We start from the raw sequence: 23,127 nt of genomic DNA, 5'->3' as shown, positions 1-23,127 counted from the left end.
CAGCTGAAGATGCCCATAAAGATGCACATCAAGATCGCCTCTCTACCTCCAAGGGCAAATCTAAGCTAAAGAAATGGGCTCACGCAGAACTCTTTGACAAACTAACCGCCTCCATTCACCATGAGCATGGCAATAGTTCTGCCAAGCCTCAGGAGGCCAAGGATTCTGATCAGTCGTCTGATCAATCCTCTTCGGATTCCTCTTCAGATTCAGAATCTGACTCCGCTAGGAGTGGGCTCCTGGGCCCTAGTAAGCGCAAAAGGCCTGCCAAGGCTAAGAACCTTGCCTCCAAGACTCCTCGGGTTCTCAACTTCAAACCTGAGGACATTGTCCACCCTCGATCCTCCAGCTGGACCCCTCCCCATGAGGTGGCACTTTACATGCAAGAGCATTTTAGAGCTAGCTTTGACAAGGAAGTAAGGGCAAGACTACGTGTGGAATGCCCTAGACCGGATCTGGAGGGCAAAGTCACTGACACTCCGGACATTGATCCCACGATGGTCACGTTCATGAAGAAGTAGGCTAAGGACCCCAAGAAGGGCCTAGATCGAGCATGGAGATCGTTCCAAGACAAACTGCTTGACCTTGCGGGCCCTCTAGCTAAGATTCTAGAACTAGCTTTCATTTCTAAAGAATCGAACACCCCCATTGACCCTGATATCCTAGTGGGTTGGGCCCAACGATCGATTTGCCTCCTGGGTAATGCAAACATTGCGATCTCAACAGAAAGAAGATGCTCCATCCTAATGCGATTTGATCCTCAGCTCAATGAACTGGCTTCCTCTGAAGCAGGTCAAGTAGCCCAAGGTCTCCTCTTCGGTGCTCCTTTTATTAAGGATTTGTCTAAGTTTGCTGCTACTGTTAATTCCATGGACAAGGCTCAGATATCTCTAAAAAAGGTTTTCAGGGAGACTCTTTTTCGGAGGGCCGGACGTATGCGGGGTCGCTCATCAGGCCGCTCCTACTATAAAGGCCCCAGACGCGATTCCTTTGCCCGTGGCTGGGGGTTCTACAGAGACCAACAAGCAGATTCCACTTTCTACCCCTCTCGCCCCCGTGGAGGGAGATCCCGCTTCTGCAAGAACTTTTATAAGGGACAGCAAGGATCCTCCCAGGATGCCTCCACTTCAGGTGAGACTCATTCATTTCTCAGATGTAATTTAGTTTAGTTTAGTTTATACATTTTTATAGAGCGCATAGCTACCCTAGGGCATCCCAGCGCTAAAAGTACAGAGAGATCCAGGAAGCATAAAAAGACACAACTAATGACTAAAAAGAATGGTTTTCAATTTCTTCCTAAAAAAAGATTCAGAAGGTTCATGGCGAAGCTCAGAAGGTAAGGCATTCCAGAGATGGGCAGCCTTGATAGTGAAGGAGTTTCCACCCCATGATCTATGGACGCAGGGTATATCAATCTGCCGGGCAAAAGAAGATCTAAGGTGTCTTCAAGGGGCGTGAATAGAAATGTGTTTTCTAAGAAAAGAAGGTCCTTTGTTGTGTAAGGCTCTGTGAGTGATGCACATGGATTTAAAATGTATGCGATGTTTGACCGGCAGCCAGTGGAGAGCCACAAGAGCCGGCTTGGCAGATAGATGTCTAGGGCAGTTCGTAAGGAGCCTGGCTGCAGCGTTCTGAACAATCTGCAGCTTCCTTATCACGTATTCCAGGGAGCTGAGGTAGAGGGAATTCCCATAGTCCAGGCGAGAAAGAATCAATGCCTGGACCAGGATCCTTCTGGACAAGGAAGGAAGAAGATTGAGAATCTTCCTAAGCGATCTGATAAGGCCAAAGCAAACCGAGGAAATTTTCTTAGCTTGTGATTCCATCGTAAGACGGGAATCCAATATAAAACCTAGGCTTTTTACCTGTCCTTTAGGGGACAGAAGACTAGCAAAGGCCTCTGAGTAACATGATAAAGGGGAGGCAGGAGAGCCATTGCCTAAAATGAGTACTTCAGATTTGCCGTCATTGAATTTACAATCACTTATGTCCGTCATACAGCCAGATAGATTTACAGAGGGAGACTTTGCAGTACTGGAGAGAGAGACTACTAATTGAGTATCATCAGCGTAGGTGATCACTGTAAGATTGTAGGGAGCAACCACTTTGGCCAAGGAAGATAGGTAGATATTAAAGAGAGTAGGACTTAAGGAGGATCCCTGAGGGACTCCACATACTGACGAAACGACATTTGACAGGAAAGAGCGGTCTAGAACTTGAAAGGATCTTCCAGTAAGAAAGGAGAACAGCCAAGAGAGCGCAGGGCCTCCCACGCCTATCTTGCGGAGTCTGTCACGAAGAAGAGAGTGGTCAACCGTGTCAAAAGCTGCGCTAAGATCCAGGAGAATAATGGCTACATGTCCTCCCTTATCTAATAGATGACGGGCAGATTCGGTCACCGTCAAAAGCGCAGACTCAGTACTGTGTTGTGCTCTAAAACCCATTTGGGTGGGGTGAAGGAGCATATTACTTTCCAAATAGTTCATAAGTTGGAGATTTATATGCTTCTTGAGTATCTTAGATAGAATGGGGAGAAGGGCAATGGGTCTGTAATTATCCAGGACCAAGGGGTCAAGTTTGGGCTTTTTAAGGAGAGGTTTTACAATGGCGTGTTTGAGCGGTTGGGGGAAGAAGCCCCCAAAGAATTCTGGGGGGCAGGGTCAAAACATGTCTATTAGAATGGAAGAAATTAACCAAGGACCCTTGGGTGTTAGAGACCGTTCAGGGTTTCAAGCTGGAGTTTTATCATTCCCCAGTTCAAGGTTCTTTCCATCCCCCTCCCCATTTTTCCCGTCGCGATCAGGAGGTAATAGATTCAGAGATTCTTTCCCTTCTCAAGAAAGGAGCTATTTGCCTTTCAAACCCCCACCCGAGAGGGTTCATTAGCCCCATCTTTCTGGTAGACAAGAAGGGTGGCGGTTCAAGACTGGTTCTAAACCTCAAAGATTTCAATGCCTGGATAGTTTACAGGCATTTCAAAATGGAGGGAATCCACCTCCTAAGAGACATCCTACAGGAAGGAGATTGGATGGTCCGTCTAGATTTAAAAGACGCTTACCTAAGCATCCCTATCTTTCCTCCCCATCAACGTTTTCTTCAGTTTTTCTGGATGAACCACTGCTTCGAGTTTCAGATTCTCCCCTTTGGCCTTTCATCCGCTCCTTGGTGCTTCACCAAGGTGATGAGACCAGTAGTCTATCTCGACGATCTGATAATTATGGCCCAGGACCCGATAGTCCTGCAAGATCACTTGTCGTGGACAATCAATCTACTTCAGAATCTGGGTTTTCTGATCAACCAGCCCAAGTCTTGCCTCATTCCCTCCCAACAGATGGAGTTCTTGGGATTCCAAATAGACTCAGTGAAAACTCTTTTGATTATTCCTCCCCAGAAGATTTGCAATATAAAGAAGGAGTTGAGACTTCTTCTATCCAAACAGAGTGTGTCCTTGAGGAGCTTAGCCCGGATGGTAGGTCTTTTATCCTCCTCGATTCAGGTAATTTTTCCGGGACCGCTTCACTACAGGGCCCTTCAGCGTCTCAAGATTTCTCACCTTCAGAAGGGCCTTTCTTATTCAGACAAGGTTCCTCTGTCGACGGATGCTCAATCAGAGATCTTGTGGTGGTTGAACCACATGGAAGCATGGAATGGACGGGCAACATTCGGCTCCTCTCCGGATGTGATTCTGGAATCGGACGCCAGCAGATGGGGCTGGAGAGCTCGTTGCGGTTCCCTGTCAACGGGAGGTCGTTGGTCGCAGGAGGAACTTCACCTCCACATCAACTGCCTGGAACTACTTGCGGTTCCTTTGCGATTCGGAGTCTGTCGCCCCTGAAATCAAATTGTTGCATTCTTTTGAGAATGGACAACATATCTGCGGTCAGGTATGTGAACAAACTGGGTGGTACGAGATCTCAGATTCTTGCGCAGATTGCCAAAGAGTTCTGGCAATTCTGTCTTCAACACTGCATCTCAGTGATTGCGGAACACCTTCCGGGAGTGAACAACACTGTGGCGGACTGGAACTCCAGATACCTGCGGGATGGCAGCGACTGGAGAATCTTCCCAGAAGTGTTTCTTTACCTCCACCAGTTGTGGGGCCCGTTTTCCATCGACCTTTTTGCCTCGAGACTGAACCGTCATCTTCCGTTATTTTTCAGTTGGAGACCAGATCCAGGAGCAGCGGCCATGGATGCCTTCCTTCAGGACTGGTTCCTTCATTGGGATATGCATTTCCTCCCTTCAGCATGATCCCTCGAGTCTTTTCCCAGGTTCGCCGACAGAAAGTGGTGATCTCCCTGGTGACTCCCCTTTGGAGAGCTCAGGCCTAGTTTCCTCTAGCTCTGGAGTTGTTGTGCGATTTTCCCATTCTGATTCCTCTTCAGGACAATCTGTTGCTGGACCCTCTCGGGAATCCTCATCCTCTGATTATGTCGGGCCAGTTGCACCTGGTAGCGTGGAAAATTTCTGGAGACAATGGCTTATGCCAGGCATTTCTGAACAAGCTTCAAGCTTCATCCATCAGGCATGGTCTTCTAACACACATAAACGCTATGCCTCCGCCTGGAACCGCCTGGGTTAATTGGTGTGAGGAACGGGATTCCAATCCCTTTAAAGCAGATGTCAATCTCGTAGTTAATTTTTTAGCTTCCCTAGCGGCTTCAGACCTAGCTTACAGATCTGTCAATAATTATAGATCTTCCATTTCGGCTGGCCACTTTCCTGTATCAGGTAAACCTATTGGTGAACATTTTGTAGTTTGCAAACTGATGAGAGGTATTCGTCTTGCTAAACCTCCTCTCCCTCGTTACTCATCTCTTTGGGATGTTAACATTGTTCTGTCATTTGTTTCCTCTTGGCCTGACAATAGATATTTGTCACGTAAGCAACTTTCAGCCAAGCTTGCTTTACTTCTGTGTCTAATTTCATGTAAAAGAGTTTCTGATGTCAGAACTCTGGATCTGGCTGGAAGGATGTTCACTCCGTCTGGAGTTTCCTTTACTATTTTCAGACGTACTAAGACCGGTACCTCTTCAGTTTCCTATTCTGCATTCCCGCACAACCCCAAACTTTGTGTGGTTCAGTGCTTGAAGGCTGATGAGACGTCTACAGAAGAGCTCAGGAGAGACCCTGGTGACCAACTTTTGATTGCTCTTTAAAAGCCTTTCAACCCTGTCTCGTCGGCTACTCTAGCGAGATGGATTAGATGGATTCTGACGGAAGTTGGTATTGACGTTTCCATCTTTGGAGCTCATTCTGTTCGTGGAGCCATGGCTTCGAAATCTTTCTCCTTGGGAGTTAGGCTAGAAGACATTATGAGAGCAGGGGACTGGTCTGCTGAGTCGACTTTTAAGACCTTCTATTACAAACCTATTGTAGATATAGTTTCAGTGGTGGTAAATCAGCTTTAAACTAGCATAATAGGAAGCCTCCGGTCCTGAAATAGAATAAAATAATTTCTAGCTAACGCGTCAAGAATTTTCAATTCTATTAAGGACACGGAGGCGAGGATTATCCCACCCAGATTACAGGACTAGCTATATATATTTAAGAGTTGAGTATTTTAAGATTTATATATTTATATTCCTGTTTTTCTTGCATTTCCCCCCATTGTATATATTGACTATGATATTGATGACTTTGATATTTCCGTAGTCTATGACTGGCTATGTTTCTTTTCTCTAGGTTTTGACCAGAAACAATGAGACGTTGGATTATCACTGGATTCAAGAGTCGTTTTTCTCCTGGATTCTTGCTTGAGTTAACTACTTGGACTTTGGTTCAGCATTCGCAAAGAAAGAGGAAGTTCATTATCCTCGTTTGTTTATATATGTATGGGCAGTCTCTATGGTTATGACGTATTGTATTGAATGTTGGGATATGTTTTGTTTTTGATACTCTCTTCTGATTGGCTGCTGTAGAAATAAAGCATAGAGAGAGAAGCATAATCCTCGCCTCCGTGTCCTTAATAGAATTAAAAATTCTTGAAGCGTTAGCTAGAAAAATGTTTATCCTGCAATGCCGTGGCTAGATCCGCCTTCCTACCTCCTGAAGCTAGTACACCAAGCGAAACTAAAATAAGCAATATTAAGATCTGCTCATTAAAGGGCTTATCAACTACAGAAGAGCACTATGAAGAACTCTATAAAACTGAGTACTATTTTTAGGTCGAGTATAGCAGCACTACTTTTCTGACGTGTTGGTATCTGTGTGTGCTTTCAACCACGCCCACCTCACGCCCATCACTTTCACTACTTAGTGGGCTTGCCTTTCAAAAATCCTTTGTTTTCATTGGTAAACGCTTTATGTTGGTCCCTCCTTAGGGCGGTTTTGCTACCACCTTGGGCATCGCGCTTTGAATTGGCTCACTTATGTCAACTGTTTTACTTTACATTTTTACTTTTGTGCGTTTCCTTCCTGCTCATGCTCATGGTGGCCATGGCACTTTGAATCGGCTCGCTTATGTCAACTGTTTCACTTTTCATATTTCATTTTGTGTGTCTCCTTCTCGCTCATGGCAGCCGTGGCACTTTGAATTGGCTCACTTATGTCAACATATATACTTTACATTTTTCCTTTTGTGTGTCTCCTTCGCGCTAACGCTAATGGTGCTTTGAATTGGCTCTCTTATGTTAACTGTTTTACTTTACATTTTTCTTTTGTGTGTCTCCTTTGTGCTCCCACTCATGGCAGCAGAGGCACTTTGAATCGGTTCGCTTATGTCAACTGTTTTACTTTACATTTTTCCTTTTGTGTGTCTCCTTCAAGCTCATGGCAGCCGGGCACTTTGAATCGACTTGCTTATGTCAACTGTTTTACTTTACATTTTTCCATTTATGTGGCAAGAAAACTCCAGTTAGGAATTTACAATGCCAATAACTCTAACTCGAGCAAACACGAGACCCATTGCATTGCAAATGCTGGTTTTTAATTTACCATTCCAAGATGAGAGGCATCCATCTTGGAGCAGTGAAAATAAATAAATGTGTGGGTGTGTGTAAGCACATTTGCACTTGGACTACCTGTAAAGTCAGCAAATTTGATCATGTTTCAGTAGCTCAAAGTGAACTGCATTGGCTAAAGATGCAACATAGGATCCATTTAAATGCCTGTATGTAAACCTCTGGTTGCCTCATTGGCATGATAAGTGAGAGCTTGCGAATCTTGTGCAACCAAACAACCGAGCACGGTTCATGCGTTTAGAAACTATGGGCCTCATTATGACCCTGGCGGTAGAGAACCGCCAGGGCCAACGGGGGCGAGAGCACCGCCGACAGGCCGGCGGTGCTCCCTTGGGCATTCTGACCACGGCGCTTTGGCCGCGGTCAGAACGGGAAAACCGGCGGTCTCCCGCCGGTTTTCCACTGCCCCTAAGAATCCTCCAAGGCGGCGCAGCTCGCTGCGCCGCCGAGGGGATTCTGACAATCCTTACCGCCATCCTGTTCCTGGCGGCTCGCCCGCCAGGAACAGGATGGCGGTAAGGATTGTCGTGGGGCCCCTGGGGGCCCCTGCAGTGCCCATGCCAATGGCATGGGCACTGCAGGGGCCCCCGTAAGAGGGCCCCGCTAGTATTTCACTGTCTGCGTAGCAGACAGTGAAATACGCGACGGGTGCAGTAGCACCCGTCGCACCTTCCCACTCCGCCGGCTCGATTACGAGCCGGCATCCTCGTGGGAAGGGAGTTTTTCCCTGGGCTGGCGGGCGGTCTTTTGGAGACCGCCCGCCAGCCCAGGGAAAAACTCATAATACCCTCCGCGGTCTTCTGACCGCGGAGCGGTATTATGGAGGGCGGCATCCTGGCGGGCGGCCTCCGCCGCCCGCCAGGGTCATAATGAGGCCCTATGTGCTTTCAGTCTTTTCTGCTTATGAGCAGAGATGTTTCAAGGCATGGGCGAAGTGGGAAAATGCCCAGGGTCCCCACCTTCGAAGGGGCCCCAGGGAAAATGAACTTTCTCTCTATCTCACATGCCTACTTCTCCATCTCCACCCATCAATGTATCATTCAATATTATTTGGCATTGGCCTGAATTAGCTGAAAATGGGTAATAAATTAAAAGGCTGTTCCGGACAGGAGTCCCTAACATATGTTTTGCCCAGGTCCAACACTGCTCATGACTACAGCTTGCACCTAGACATCGCTCCTCCCAGCACCTCACCCGAGAGCTCTGGAATATTCTTCACCTGGATCTAATAAAACTGTGTTGTATCCTAGCAACTTTAGCTGGCTTGCTGAAGTTCTAGATTGTGACTTCAGGAGAGCAGCTGGCAGTTGCAGGAAGAGGTGACACAGAGAAGACCTGTATGGGGTTTGTTGCTTTGGATATAAATAAACATATATGAATAATCGTGCATTGTGATTCTTAAAAATGGCGGTGAGGATGGAATGTGCATATCTACTATGTCCAGAAGGCTGCCCTTAAAAGAGCAACTTGTGACAACCCCTGTCTAATTCCTACTTGTATCTACATGGGACAACCAGTGAAAGCAGCCCTTGTGCAAAGTCCGGTGAGTCGCATTGTGGACGGTTAGCATGTGATTTTCAGTCAGCTTAAAATACTTTGGCAAATGGAAAGTCATGTGTGAGTGCAAGGACATTAACAGCACTGTGAACAATGGCGTTGAGGAGCAAATCCTGCATTTAACAGTAGTGCGAGTGGCGGCGTTAAGGAGCATGCCCTACATTGAGAAGAAATTTGGCACGGGGCATCTACTTGCGCACTAGTAAAGGAAAGATGCAAGGTTAAGTACACATGCACGTAGTGTATATATTTGAAAACACACACTTGCATGTGTGTTTGTACAAATCTCACCGCACACTTGAATTGGAATTTCATGCAAGTACTCGCGCTGAAAGCAACATTATCTGAAGTGATTCTAATGTGCAACGTGAAGCAAGTCTCCTTGGTAACAGAAGTGTGTCTGATGCAAGGCAGGTATGAGAGCCCAGTGCGACACATGTCATGGAGCAAGTTGTCCTGGTAACAAGTCTGTTCTGCATAGACATGGCATTTTGGAAGATTTCCTGTGAAACCTGAAGGCTATGAACTGCACTGGTCAGTGGATCGCGGATAATGAGCATGGCGCACAGCTGAAAAACTAACTGACAACGGAGACAACCTTTGCTTTTTTTTTAGTCTTTTTTAGTTTTGTTTACTCTAAAGATGTACAAGGTAAACAGGTATACTAGGGAAACAGTGCAGCAAGAGGGCTCGACAGAATATATATCAAGAAACTTTATTAGCTCAGTTAATGACAGAAATTGTAATAGCTTCAGGGCATATTATTTTTATCTTTTTAAGGATCAATTATTCTCCTTAGAAACAGATCTACTTTTAGCTTGTTATGGATGGATCAATTTTAGCTACCCAAAAATGTTTACAAAGTCCTAGGACCCCAGCAATGATATGGAAGATTGGTGTGAGTCTTTTGAGACTCATTTAGAGGCTGTTGGAGGGATAACATTTGAAGCGTCGTGTTAACTTTCCCTACTGAAGCATTGTTTGGGCATTGAAGGGAGAAAGGTTTTAAATGTAAAAATCTTCCCCAAACCTACACACAGTGTTGTAACCAACCATGAAGGGGATGGTGATGAAGTGTCAGAAGCTGAGGACACCTCATCAGTAAGTATGTGAGTGCGATGAAAGCTCTAGATAATAATTATGATAAGAAGACTAGTACAGTTGTAGAGAGGAATAAATACGTTTCAAGGTCTCAGTTACCTGGTGAATCTGTGGAACATATGTATCTGCATTAAAAACCCTAGCTGTTACCTGTAAATTCAAAGATTTACACTAGGAGATTATACAAGATCAATTCATAAATAGAACTAGTAACAATAAGACTCAGGAAAAGTTGTTAGAGCTAAAAGATCCTTCTTTACAGAATGCTATTAATATAGCTAGGCACATAAAGATTACTTCCAGATACATAAAGGAACTTAATGGTGACCAATATTAAGAAAAAAATTACAATGGGAAAGTGAACGTAATGCACAAAGGTAGAAAGGGTCCTACATTGATGCAGAAGGGTTTCGTGGCAAAGGAGAAACAGTTGTGTTATAGATGTGGTAGCACAAAACATGTGGCAGATGCAGCAATGTGTCCAGCGACAAATGTAAAATGCTTTAAATGCAAAAGATTAGGACATTTTTCTCGTATGTGTAAAGCAGAATGTCAAGTTGAAAACAAACATAGGGTGAATTTGGTGAATGAAAATTATGATAATGATTCTGATGATGATGCAGATGGAAGTAGAATTGCAGTATTATCAGTGCTATCTGAAAATATGAGGGAAGAAACAGATGTTGTAGGAGAGATAAAAGATGGATCTTATCCTCCCAAGTGTACCATGGAAATTAATGGAAGCAACGTTATTTTGTGGGCAGATTCATGTTCTCCCTATACTATAATTGACAGACATTAGTGGAAAAGTTTGGAAGAGTGTAAATGAATGCCACATGATGTGAAGAAGGCTATTGTGGCGTAAAGCTGCCCATGGTTGGTTATTTTAATTGTCAATTAGCACATAAGGGTAGATATATCAAAGGAAGAGTATATGTTGTAGACAGTGGCAAGGCACTTTTGGGATGGAAAGAACAAAAGGCACTCAGCATAGTACTAGATCCCAACCACCTTGAGCAGGTATTGTTAACTGATGGAGGGAAAGCCAATATGTGGCAAAAAAATACCCCAAGTTAATTGCAAAAGAATTAGGGTGTCTGAAAAAATGTGACCATCGTATAAATGTAAAATCAGGGAGTATTCCCAAAATACACAAAGTGAGGAATATTCCTCTTGCTTTGAGGATTCAACTCAAGGAGGAGCTTCTTGCTTATGTGCTGCGCCCATAATAGAGTCAACAGAATCTTCTGATTGGCTTAGTCCCATAGTTTTAGCTCAGAAAGATAATGGCAAGGTACGTATGTGTGTGGATTTGAGAGATCTTATCCAGAGTAGATGGGAAGACCGCCACCCCTTGCCACATATCAGTGTTATGATATCAGGCATTAAAGATTAAATACTTCTCGTCCATCGATCTGTTGAGTGCATACCATCAGATCCGGTTACAGTCCGAGTCAAAACATCTAACATAGTTTGTAATGATAGAGGGTGGATTTCAGTTTTTACACATGCCTTTCGGTATGGCTTCAGCTTCCTCTGTATTCCAAAGGCTCATAAGCAAAATATTGGTGGCAATGTCAAACATCCTGGTTTTTCAAGATGATATTTTGGTATGGGGCAAATATGAAAGATCACAATCACAAATTAGATAATGTTCTGTTTAAATTGCAGAATGCAGGCCTAACTGTAGGTATAGACAAATGTAAATTTGGAGTTCAACAAGTAGATTATATAGGACATACATTATCTGCAGAAGGTGTGAAACCCAAAATGAAACATTTGAAAGCAATTGAATCTGCACCTTCCCTGACCAACAAAGAACAATTATGTTTGTTTTTAGGATAAGCTGAGTACTATTCTAGATTTGTGCAGCATTTTTCTTATAAAGTACATATATTAAGGGAACTAATGAAAAAGGTGTACAGTATGAGTGGACACAAGAGTGTCAAGAAGCATTTGTAAAGGTTAAATTTGATACTGTAAAGGCTGTAGCATTAACACCATTCGATCCTCAGGATGAATCTATTGCAATGGTGGATGCTAATGCCCACAGTCTGGGGGTGTGTGTTATTGCAAAAGAAACATCTTCATGAAAGAATTAATGCCTTTGCTTCATGTACTCTTAAAGGGGCAGAGGCAACATATTCGGTAATTGAAAGGGAAGCACTAGCATGCTGGTGGAGTGTGAATCATTTTAAAACTTATGTGTGGGGCACATTTGAATTAACAGACCACACACCACTAATTGATATCTTCACAACAAAAAGGGAAGGAAAAGCAACACCTAGGATTGCCAAATGGCTTTATCACTTACTAGGGAATAATTTCAGTTTGAGCTATGTCCCTGGCAAAAGAAGTTGCAATGCGGGCTGCTTATCTAGGTTACCTCTAGAAAGAGAAAGGGGAAGATGTGGAGGTTAGTGAAGAATGGTTAGTGGCAAGTGCCAGTGACTCGTGTTGTGGAGCGATAACGTAGGAGGAGTGGAGACAGGCCACTTTGGAAGATGATGTATTGAAGCATATTTGTCCATATTTGACCAGCACAAATGGTTCAGGGAAAATGTGAGGAAGTAATAGGGAGATTATAGGATGATTTGTTTGGAATTATTGGAGTTAGATGGCATCTAGAGGAGAGTTGGAAGACTTGTAGTGCCCACAAGTTTGTGCAATAGGCTACTCACTTTACTACATGAAGGTCATTGGGGAATGTCCAGCATGAAAAGAAGAGCACGTGTTGATTTTAGGCCAAGCATGGATAAAGAGATTGAAAGATTTGTACAGGAGTGTGTTGCATGTATGTGTAGCGATAAGAGTCACAAATCAGAAGAGACAACCATTATGTCTAATCAATTTCCAAGGAAGCCTTAGCACAAACTTGTAATTGATATATGTGGTCTGTTAAGTAGCAAGGATATAGAGGATAAGTGGGCCATAGTTCTTGTGAATTATTTCTCTAAATGGCCTGAGGTACCATTTGTGAAGGACATTAAACCTGGATGCATAATACATTTCTTTGAGGAAGTATTCAGGAGAGAGGGATATCCTAAGTGCATTGTCAGTGACAATGGTCCACAATTTATAGCTGAAGATTTTCAACAATCCTTAAAGAAAACTGGGGTAATGCATAATAGGACAGCAGTTTACCATCCTAGGGAAAATGGTCTTGTGAAGAGATTTAATCGTGTATTGAAGGAATGTGTACAATTAGCAAAGAAATGTGGCAAGAATGTGATGGATGCTGTCAAAGAAATGTTGTGGAATAACTGCAATACCCCTCATACAGCTACTGGATAATCTCTATTCTCTTTGTTGAAGGGTAGGCAGGCATGTAAGGTGGCAACACGTGCCTGGATGCATAAATCAATTAATAGAATGTGCAATAAAGAGAGTTTGGAGCAGAGGGTGGAACAGAAAGCGTCCAAGTATCAAGAATAATATGTGCATAGACATAATGTTAAGTTGAAGAAAAGCAACTGCAACTTCCTTTTGGGGGACTGGGTAATGACTGCCTTAGTAGGCAACCAGAAGCAGGGTCTTACCAAGTGGTCTAAATACAATTAGGTTAAGAAGATATAGGGCAATAGCGTATTTGCTGAATTATGGCAAGAAATGGAATCTGAGAAAGGTCACTTTGTGCATATAAATTGGAGTGTAAAATCTGGTTGAATACGGGAACTGATGTAAAACCTCTCTCTGAAGTTAAGTTGGAAAGAGGAAATAGCTCCAGGAAAAAACCTGTCTGGTGGAAGGATTATACTAATTTACATGTAAATGGTTTATGTAAAAATGCACGTAAAATGGTCCTCACGTTTTAGGATTGTAAAGTATGTATAAGTATGTAATGTGTTTTTAAATGTTGAGAAATTCACACATGTATTATTTAGTACAATATGTGGAAAAGGGAGATATGTGTTATCCTAACAACTTTAGCCGGCCTGCTGAAGTTCTAGATTGTCACTTCAGAAGAGTAGCTGGCAGTTGCAGGAAGAGAAGACAAGTATGGGGTTTGGACATAAACAAACATTTATTAATATGTACGCATTGTGGTTCTTAAAAACTTGGCCTTCAGAAAGGAACCAAAGATATTTCTTTTCTAAGCATTTCTATTACTACTTTTTAATGTAGTTGTAGTTCCCTTCTTAATTGTTCTCAAAAGTCTCTTAAGTGTGCTCCAGGTATAGAGAAAATAATAATAATAAGGATGATGATGATAATAATAATAATAATAATAATAATAATAATAATAATAATAATAATAATATATCCAGTAGTGCTGTGTTTAGTGTTGACAACTAAAGATACAAATTGCACTTTTATTTTCTATATTTTTTGCTGCAGAATTGTTTTCCTTGTTTCTTAAGTTTATCAAAGCAGTTGGCAAAAAACACATCATCTTGGATGAAACATCTAGAATCAATTTTAATAATCAGCTTATTAGTACCATCGGGAGCCTTCACATTAAAGATACCTGAGTGAGATCATTCCTCAATGTCATTTACAAGTGATCTTTCTAATACTCACTAGTGTCCTTTCCTGGAGAAAGCTTGCCTATGAGAGCAGAAAGAATCCCCTGCCTGCTGTTGGTTACCTTGCATGCTGATTATAGTCTGAAATAACAAACACCTCAAAGTGCTTGAAAAGATTGCTAAAATGGACAGAGGGATTTGAGCAAGCGTGTAGCCAGAAAATTAAAATACTTCCCACTTGAACCACAAACCATGCCTTTAATCACACAGCTCGTGACGTGAGCAGACCTGACACTCCTTAGAAGATTTCCCTTCATACTCCCATCAATGAATCCTTTCACTCTCCCATCTACTAATTTAATCTATTTATTCATCCATCTGTTCTTCCCTTCACCTTTTCATCCACACAGCCAACCATACTTTCTTCCATCTACCCTTCCTGTCACCCTCTCATGTGCACATCCTGCATTCACCATTCACTCATCAATATATTCATTATTCCACCAATTCATCCTTTCACCCATTTATCCTTTCACCATCAATTCAATAATCATTTAACTCAACTGTCAATTTTTCCATTCATTCACCCTTTGACCTAGTGATCCTTTCATTCTTCCATCTATTCACCATTCTATCTATTCTTCATTTCAACCTTCCATCTTTTTACCATGCCACTTATCCATCCTTGCACCCTTCTATTATAACTGTCTACTATTCTTCCTTCTATCCTTTCTCATTTCCTTCTGTTAACGCGTCTTTTTATGATATTTTATTCACATCAGGACTCGTTTTAGGACAATGAATCTTTTGACCCAGTTGAGAGACACCGTAGGACGAGATAGCTAATCAATATATCAATCAATACATTAATAATGTCATCAATATTTATCACGACAATGCATTTCACTTTAGTCAAAGTCATTAATCAATTCAAAAAACGCTACCATGACCTTTCAGCCATGAATAACCACACCTTGTTTAGTAGAATTTTTATGAATTTTGTATTCCCTATTAATTACATTCTAATAGCAAATGCGTTAATCTCAACACCAAGAAACATAATAGCATGGTCACAATATGGCAACTTTGATAAGCTTTCATTAAAGCGAAAATCACAAACATCAGAACATAACACGGCGTGAACATAGATCAAGTTTAGCAGAGTGTCAATATTGCATCAGTTTCAACAAAGCATAGTCTCGGCCGTTTGTCTATTGGCGTCAGTTTGATGAACCCCTGTCCTAACCACTGATTAGCATTCGCATGTTGGGCTTCATGCAAAACAATTTAGAACACCAATTTGGAAAAAAACTAGCTATGGTCTCTGTCAAAAGCAAGCAGTTGGTACCTAGAAAGGAAAAGCAAACAGACAAATTACAAATGTATTGTCATAATTTCCCTCCAAGGATTAGGTCAGCACACAGGTTCAGTCTTCGTCTTCAGGACATCAGTCAAAACACCAACAGTCAGAACTCAACTCTGCGACAAAGGGCACTTCCCTAATAAGGAGGAAAAGTGTAAATGGACAAACTAAGGGCAAGGATGGTTTTAATAAAATCTCAAGTCACCAAACAGAGTGACAGAGTTTCTGGATAAAATCAATAGCATTCCCTAACCCACCTAAATGACCTCCCTATGACATGGGTTTTTATCCCTTTTTCGTAGTACATTCCCCCAAAATTCTATTGGACATTCGTTATACCCCACTATCTTTAACCTATCAAATAAGCATTAGGTAATCCTAATCTTCACCCCATATTATTTTTCAATTCTTTGATTGGTCTTCGTAATTGACGTCTTCAGAGGTGGCACGTCCAGTGTGACTTCATCCCTTTGTAATTCTTTGGACATCTTTTGGTCAGCAGTTCCATTGTCTTCACCGGTTTGAATGACCTTGTACATTACATTAATCTACACTGTTTCAATTTTACTTTAACATTTATCCCATGGGCATCGAAAATATGCCTGAGAACGGATCTAACATGGTTACATTCATCTTCCAAGTTTGAAGAAAAAGAAAAAGAAGAGTCATGGCCTCTTGTGAGTCAGCACACTGAAAATTTGAAAAATACATTTAATATGAGAGCCAGGCAGCTAAGCTCCGGCTCATGCTAACTTAAGGCCTATGAGGTTTCCAGTACAGTTTTAATAACGCAAATGTTAGTATAAACTTATTTACACGTAATAAAACATTTTGATTATCATTATTAGTTTGCGTATACATTGGTGGCCACTCTTCGTGGTCACAATTCAAGCAAAATTGCTATTACTAAAGTTTCTATGCGGCATCATCACACCTTAATTCATGAACATTTCATGTTAATATAGATCATATAAGCTACGCTCTCTCAGTCCCTCCTCTGATGACGTTCGTCATCACACAAACTTTTCCCTTTGATTTTTAACTTTAATTTTTCACCTTACGCATAATGCGCATTTCAACATCTTGTCCCTTGTGTGAACTTTCCCAGATTTCGTTGAACATTTTCTCCCTTTCACTTACTTCATTTTTCCTGGTTCTCTTTGTCCAATTTCTTTTAATTTTCTCATTAATTTTGCATGCTCCCCATAATCCTAATAGACAGGCCATAACAATTAATAGACCCCCTAATATTTTTGCGAGTACCCCATTCCAAATATTGCTAAACCAGCTCCCTACTCTGGCAATTCCTTTTCAAAAATTTCCCCACACTCCAGGTTGCTTCACATCTTTCAAATCTGCACTATCTCTAGTTAGGTTAGTAAGCATGCCTCTAATCTTTTTACTATTGTCAGGTGTATATGAGCAACAATGACCCTCGTTGAGCATCTTGCAGACTCCGCCGCTCTTTGCTAAAAGAATGTCTAAAGCAAGTGATTTTGAAGAGTCATAGCTCTTTCTGCAGCAAGTTCAGTATCCATCAGGAGTATAGCCCCTGTAAAATTTGTCAGCATGTTATCCACAATAGTAGACAACTTTTGAATCTTTATGGAGTTTAAGATAACCCCTACTGAAGGAATTATGGCTCCAAATATGTCTCCAACGACACCAGCCGCAGTCTCTCATTTTTGTCTAGCATGTTGTAATTCAGACGTTTTAGGTATTTGCTTTAAGTCATCAATCTGGTAAATCTTTCGGAAAACTCTTTCCAAATAACATGTCCCATACCATCCCTTAGGGAGACGGTAATAAGCATTAAGTCCACAGATATAATAGATCCCAGGGATCGCTGGATCCTGTCCATTTAACATGAATGTCCATTTACTCTGAAACAAAAACACATGTCTGCATTCACTCGTTCCCACAAATAAAATGTCTTGCTCAGATTTTGGCCTATATATACAAAGCCTTCCTACATGTAATGCATCGATAGCTAGTTTGCCTTGCGTCTTGATTGCGGTGTAAGCATAATCGTTTGCATATGTGCGTTTTTCTAGCCCCTTTTCTAATCTTTCCTTCAATGCTTTGCGTCTATCATCAGTGTGATCTAAGAAGCTTTTCTCTACAGGTGTCAATAAGCAGGTCAGTTTGTTGCGGTGTGCATAAGCTGCCCCAAATGTAAGGGTTGTTCAAAGAAACCTCTAACTAATTTTATACTATGCTCCTTAGCTAACTTGTTCAGAAACTCAATCACAGGCGCAAAAGAAAACACAACATCCAGATTTGAATAGAAGTATTGCACATGCTCTTGATTATAGAATCTTGTTAATAACAAGCTACAGCTTATCCCGTAGGTCAGTGGAAGGCTATGATAAGTGACCCCTTCTTGCACTGACGAAGGAATCTTTGTACACACATAACAGTTTTTCGCATCCATGGTCTCAACATACTCATTCAGCAAGCGATAGAAGACATTAGTAGAAAGTTCCCCCTTTGAATTAGTTCCCTCATGCAAGTGCTTTGCATCCTGCTCAAACTTTTCCCACGGTGTTAGTGTTGTAGTTTCAGGTTTTGAAGCATTGTTAGTCACCTTCTTATCCACCCACGGCATTCCCACAATCACTCCCACAATTATTATTGCACACACAATACCTAATATAAGACTCAACCAACCACACACCTTATCCTTCTTGTTACTACCTCTATTATAAGCCATGTCTGTAAAGAATCAGATAGCAGAATAACAATCAACTTGAGGACGATATAAAACTCCCTTTATTTTTTTTTTTCTTCTTCCTTTTCTTTGATGCAAAAGTCTCTTTCTCTCTGCGTATATTTACAGCGTTTCACTCACTCCAGGACCCCTTTGTCAAATCAGGTTAGCAGCTTGTCATAATCAGGTTCTCAAAGTCAAATCAGGTTATCAGTGTCTCATCCGGTAATTTATAAGTCTCTTTTCATAAGTTTTCAATTTTCTTTTTAACAAAATCTCTTTCTTTGAATCACTTCAGGTACCGTAGTATTGGCCTGGCACTTCTCGATCAAAACAGAACGCTAAGAATTATTGTTGCCATTCAGATGTTGTTGCATATGCCCATTCAGAACCTGCGTACCTTCCATTTGCGGTTCTCTTTCTTTTCAGTCTGCGTTCACCTTGCAATTCTCCTTCACTCAGATCTTCTACTCGGGGTGTATCAGTCTCTTCTGTTATTGTTTCACCTGGTACGCTTCTTGCTTTTGCAGCCTGTTTCTCTGGCCAGTTATCTCCCTTATGCGTTTTCCTCCGGTTTGTCTTTTCAGGACGCTGAACAGCACCCTCCTCTTGTAATATGGTGTTTTCTCTTGATGGACCTGCAACTGGTCAGGGGATGCCGGAGTACTTTGGTCTCTTTCTATTATTTCCCCTTCTTCTTTGTCTTCTGGATCTGTAATGGGTTCAAGTTCTAACCCGTATCCGTCTATTTCTGAGAGAACCTCTCCTTGATTTAGTTCTCCTGCTGCCTCTACTGAGATAGGCACACTGTCACCTCTCTCAAACTTGTTTACTGTTTGAGGGACAAGGCTGTTCTCAATGGGCTCTCCTGCGGTCTCAGTTCTGTCTTGGCTATTTTCATGCCCTGAGACTTCCGTCTCTGGAACTGTTGAGTTGGAAGCTTCAAGTTCCTCATCAGTTGGACACGTTACCTTCTTTGTGTGACTGGCATGTATCCAGTTTGGAACGCCTGCACATTTCACAGCAGTGGTCGTTGTCAATATTACTTGATATGGCCCCTTCCAACGCGGCTCCAAACACAACTTTCTCACGTGCTTCTTGACAACCACCCAGTCACCGGCTTGTAAGGTGTGACCTGGATCACCGATCGGTGGCAATGTGTTAGCTTCTACCTGGTGAGAGAAAGAGCGAATCACATCAGCCAAGCCTTTGCAGTAGTCCAACACCATATTATCCGTGATATTCACTAGAGTATTCGCAGGTACTGCGGGCAGCCTCATAGCTCTACCCATTAGGATCTCGTGTGGTGATAGGCCTGTCTTCTTATCAGGGGTGTTCCTCATTGACATTAGCACTAAGGGCAATGCATCTGGCCATTTCATATTGGTAGCTGCGCACATTTTTGCCATTCTCGACTTCAAGGTACCATTCATTTGTTCTACTAGTCCTGAGGCTTCAGGGCGGTAGCTACAATGCAGCTTCTGTTCAATGTCTAATGCAGCACACAAAAGCTTAATCACCTCATTGTCGAAGTGTCTGCCCCTATCTGATTCTATAGAGACCGGAAACCCGAACCTGAGTATTAGTTCCCTAAGCAGCAGCTTTGCAACTGTGAGACTGTCATTTCTACGTGTGGGGTAAACTTCAATACAATGGCTGAAAACACACACAATCACCAACACGTATTTCAATCCTCCGCAAACAGGCATTTCAATGAAATCCATTTGCATCTTGCTAAATGGACTGCCAGCTCTCCCAATGTGGCTTAGTGTTACCACAGTCCCTTTTCCGGCATTCATCTGTTGACAGATGATGCACCTGTGACAGGTAACCTCTGTGGTATGTCTGAACTTTGGGTTAAACCAATCGATTTTGAATGACCTGATCATTGCATCTCTCCCGAGGTGAGCCTGTCCATGGTAGAGCCTAGCGAATTGTGACAGAAGACTGTTTGGCAAAACTAATTTCCCCTCCTCTGAGACCCACAATTCGTCAGCCCTCTGTACACATTGCATTCTTTGCCAGGAGCGTTTTTCCTCTTTGCTAGCATGACCCTGTAGTGTTTTTAGCTCATCTAGGGTATCAACCACCCTTAATGCAAGGTTTAAGCATGTGTCATTTTCAGTTTGCGGCATCAATTCCCACTGATCCTTAAACGATATACAGTTCAATGCGCAAAACCTTGCAACTTGATCTGCATAACCGTTTCTCATGGACACAAAGTCTTGTGACTTAATGTGAGCATTGCATTTCACCACGGCAATTTCAAAAGGTAACTGAATCTCATGTAAAAAAATCCTTAATTTGTTCACCATTTTTCACAGGAAAACCAGAAGAGGTCATGAAACCTCTCTGTGACCACAATTGGCCAAAATCATGTACAATTCCAAATCCGTACCTGCTGTCAGTATAGATAGTGACTCTCAGATTTTCAGCTGCGTGGCATGCCTTGGTAAGAGCAATTAGCTCTGCCACTTGTGCGGAATGCACTCTCTCGAGCCAGGAAGCTTTGATGATACCAGCTATGGTACATACAGCGTAACCGGCTCTCAGCATTCCGACTGAGTCTCTCAAACAGGATCCATCAACAAACATAATACAGTCATTTTCTTTTAACTGTGTATCTTGAATATTAGGTCGTGGCTTGATACATAGTTCTGTTACCTCAAGACAATCATGCTCAACTTCCTCTTCATTATTAACTTCAGTATTCTCAGCAGGAAGTAGAGTTGCCGGGTTCAACACAGTAAATCGTTTCAGCGAAACATTAGGTGATCCCAGTATAATTGTCTCATATTTGGTAAGATGAGCATTTGTCATGTGCTGAGTTTTGGTTCAAGTCAACAAAATTTCAACTGAATGCGGAACCATTACTGTTAGGGGATATCCCATTACTATGCCTTCACACTGCGTGAGGCTCTGACCAACTGCTGCAACTGCGCGCAAACAACCCGGTAAGGCTGCTGCGACGGGGTCCAAGGTAGCTGAAAAATATGCTACAGTGCGATTTGCACCTCCATGGACATGTGTCAAGACAGACATAGAACAAGCATTACGTTCATGACAAAACAGTAGAAAAGGCTTCGTGTAATCAGGCATACCCAAAGTTGGTGCCCTGTACATGCACTCGCTCAATTCGCTGAATGACTCAAGCTCTTCCTTGGATAAAGCTATGGTATACGGCTCATCCTTGATCTCTTTGCCTGTCAGCTTTATCAATGTTTTTGAGATAATCAAGAAGTTGGGTATCCACTGGCGGCAGTAGCTCACCATTCCCAAAAACATCCTGACATCTCTTTTTGTTGTTGGGGGGTTCATTTGCAAAATGGCTGTTATTCTTTCTTTCGATATTCTCCTGGACCCTCTTTCAATTAAGTGTCCTAAGTACTTCACTTCTTTCTGGCAGTACTGCAGCTTCTTGGGTGACACTTTATGTCCATTATTTCCCAAATGATTCAGTAAAGCAATTGTGTCATACTTACAGTCATCCCTTGTCCTGGATGCAATCAGCAAGTCATCAATGTACTGCACTAGAGTCGAGTTAAAAGGCAGTACTAAGGATTCTAAGTCCTTTTTCAATATCTGATTGAAGATGGACGGTGACTCAGAAAACCCTTGAGGAATTCTGCACCAATTGTAAACCTTATCCAGGAATTTGAAACTGAACCAAAACTGGCTGTCCTCGTGAAGAGGTATCGAAAAGAAAGCTTGTGACAGGTCTACAACGGTGAACCACTCAGCATCACACGGGACCTGAAACATAATCACTGCTGGATTGGGTACTGTGGGGCAACATTTTACCACAATCTCATTTATTTTTCTTAAGTCCTGCACAATTCGAACCTTCCCACAAGGCTTTTTCAGACTCATTATTGGTGAATTACATGGACTGCTCATTACCTCTTTCAAGACTCCCTGTTTTACAAAGTCTGCAATTATTTGTGCCACTTGGATAAGAACATCTTGTGCCATGTGATATTGTGGCACCTGGGGAAACACTGCATTTGGCTTTACCTGTACCTTAAATGGTTCCACTCCTTTTATCAAGCCCACTTCTTTTCCTGTCAAATCCCACACTTTCTCTGTCACTGTCCCCTGTAATTCAGCAGGTAAATTGATTACTGTAAGCATCGGGAATAATGTAATCAAAGGATAATCTTCATTTGCAGTTCCTGTCTCTAACTCTGGGAACTGACCATCATCCCCTTCATCATCATTGTTTGTCTGCACCTCAATCCCATCATTGGAACAGGTAATTGAGCATTTCGTTTTGCACAATAAGTCTCTTCCCAGTAGGGATACCGGACTTGAATCGCAGACTACAAATTTATGTAGTCCCTGGAAGTTGCCGATCTCAACTTGTACTGGATCTGTAATCGGATTTGCCAGATACTGGTTCGCTACTCCAACCACCCTTATAGTACGCCCTGAAAGTGGCAATTTCGGAACCTCTGCACTCCTGACTGTAGAACGTGTAGCTCCGGTATCAACCAAGAATGAAACTTTGTGACCCATTACCTTTCCCTCTACATAGGGTCCCCTCTGATCTACCTCTAGGGACGCTGCAAGCCTGCACTCTTCGCTATCTGAGCTGTCATCCGACCACTCCTCATTCATTCCATCCTCACCACGCAATGGGAATTGCTGTACTGTATTATTTTGACTCATCACCTGACCTGTGACCTGTTGAGGAAGCATCACCTGTTGCTGTCCCATCGGAGCCATTGGTAATTGCATTTGCTGTCTAGGTACCATGGGAACCTGCTGTTGTACTTGCTGCATTTGCGCTGGTTGAATGCGCGGCATTTGCATTTGCTGCATGGGCTGTAACCCTTGCATCTGAACCATGTTATTTTAAAAGTTTGAGTTTTGATTTCTCAACTTTGGACCTCTTATATTTTGCAATGTACCGCCATTAGTGCTTTGTTGAACTACACCATCCTGCACCACATTCGGGCATTCCCGCTT

The sequence above is a fragment of the Pleurodeles waltl genome, chromosome 2_1 (genome assembly GCF_031143425.1).
Source record: "Pleurodeles waltl isolate 20211129_DDA chromosome 2_1, aPleWal1.hap1.20221129, whole genome shotgun sequence".
NCBI classification, from domain to species: domain Eukaryota; kingdom Metazoa; phylum Chordata; class Amphibia; order Caudata; family Salamandridae; genus Pleurodeles; species Pleurodeles waltl.
This window is presented reverse-complemented; position numbering follows the sequence as displayed.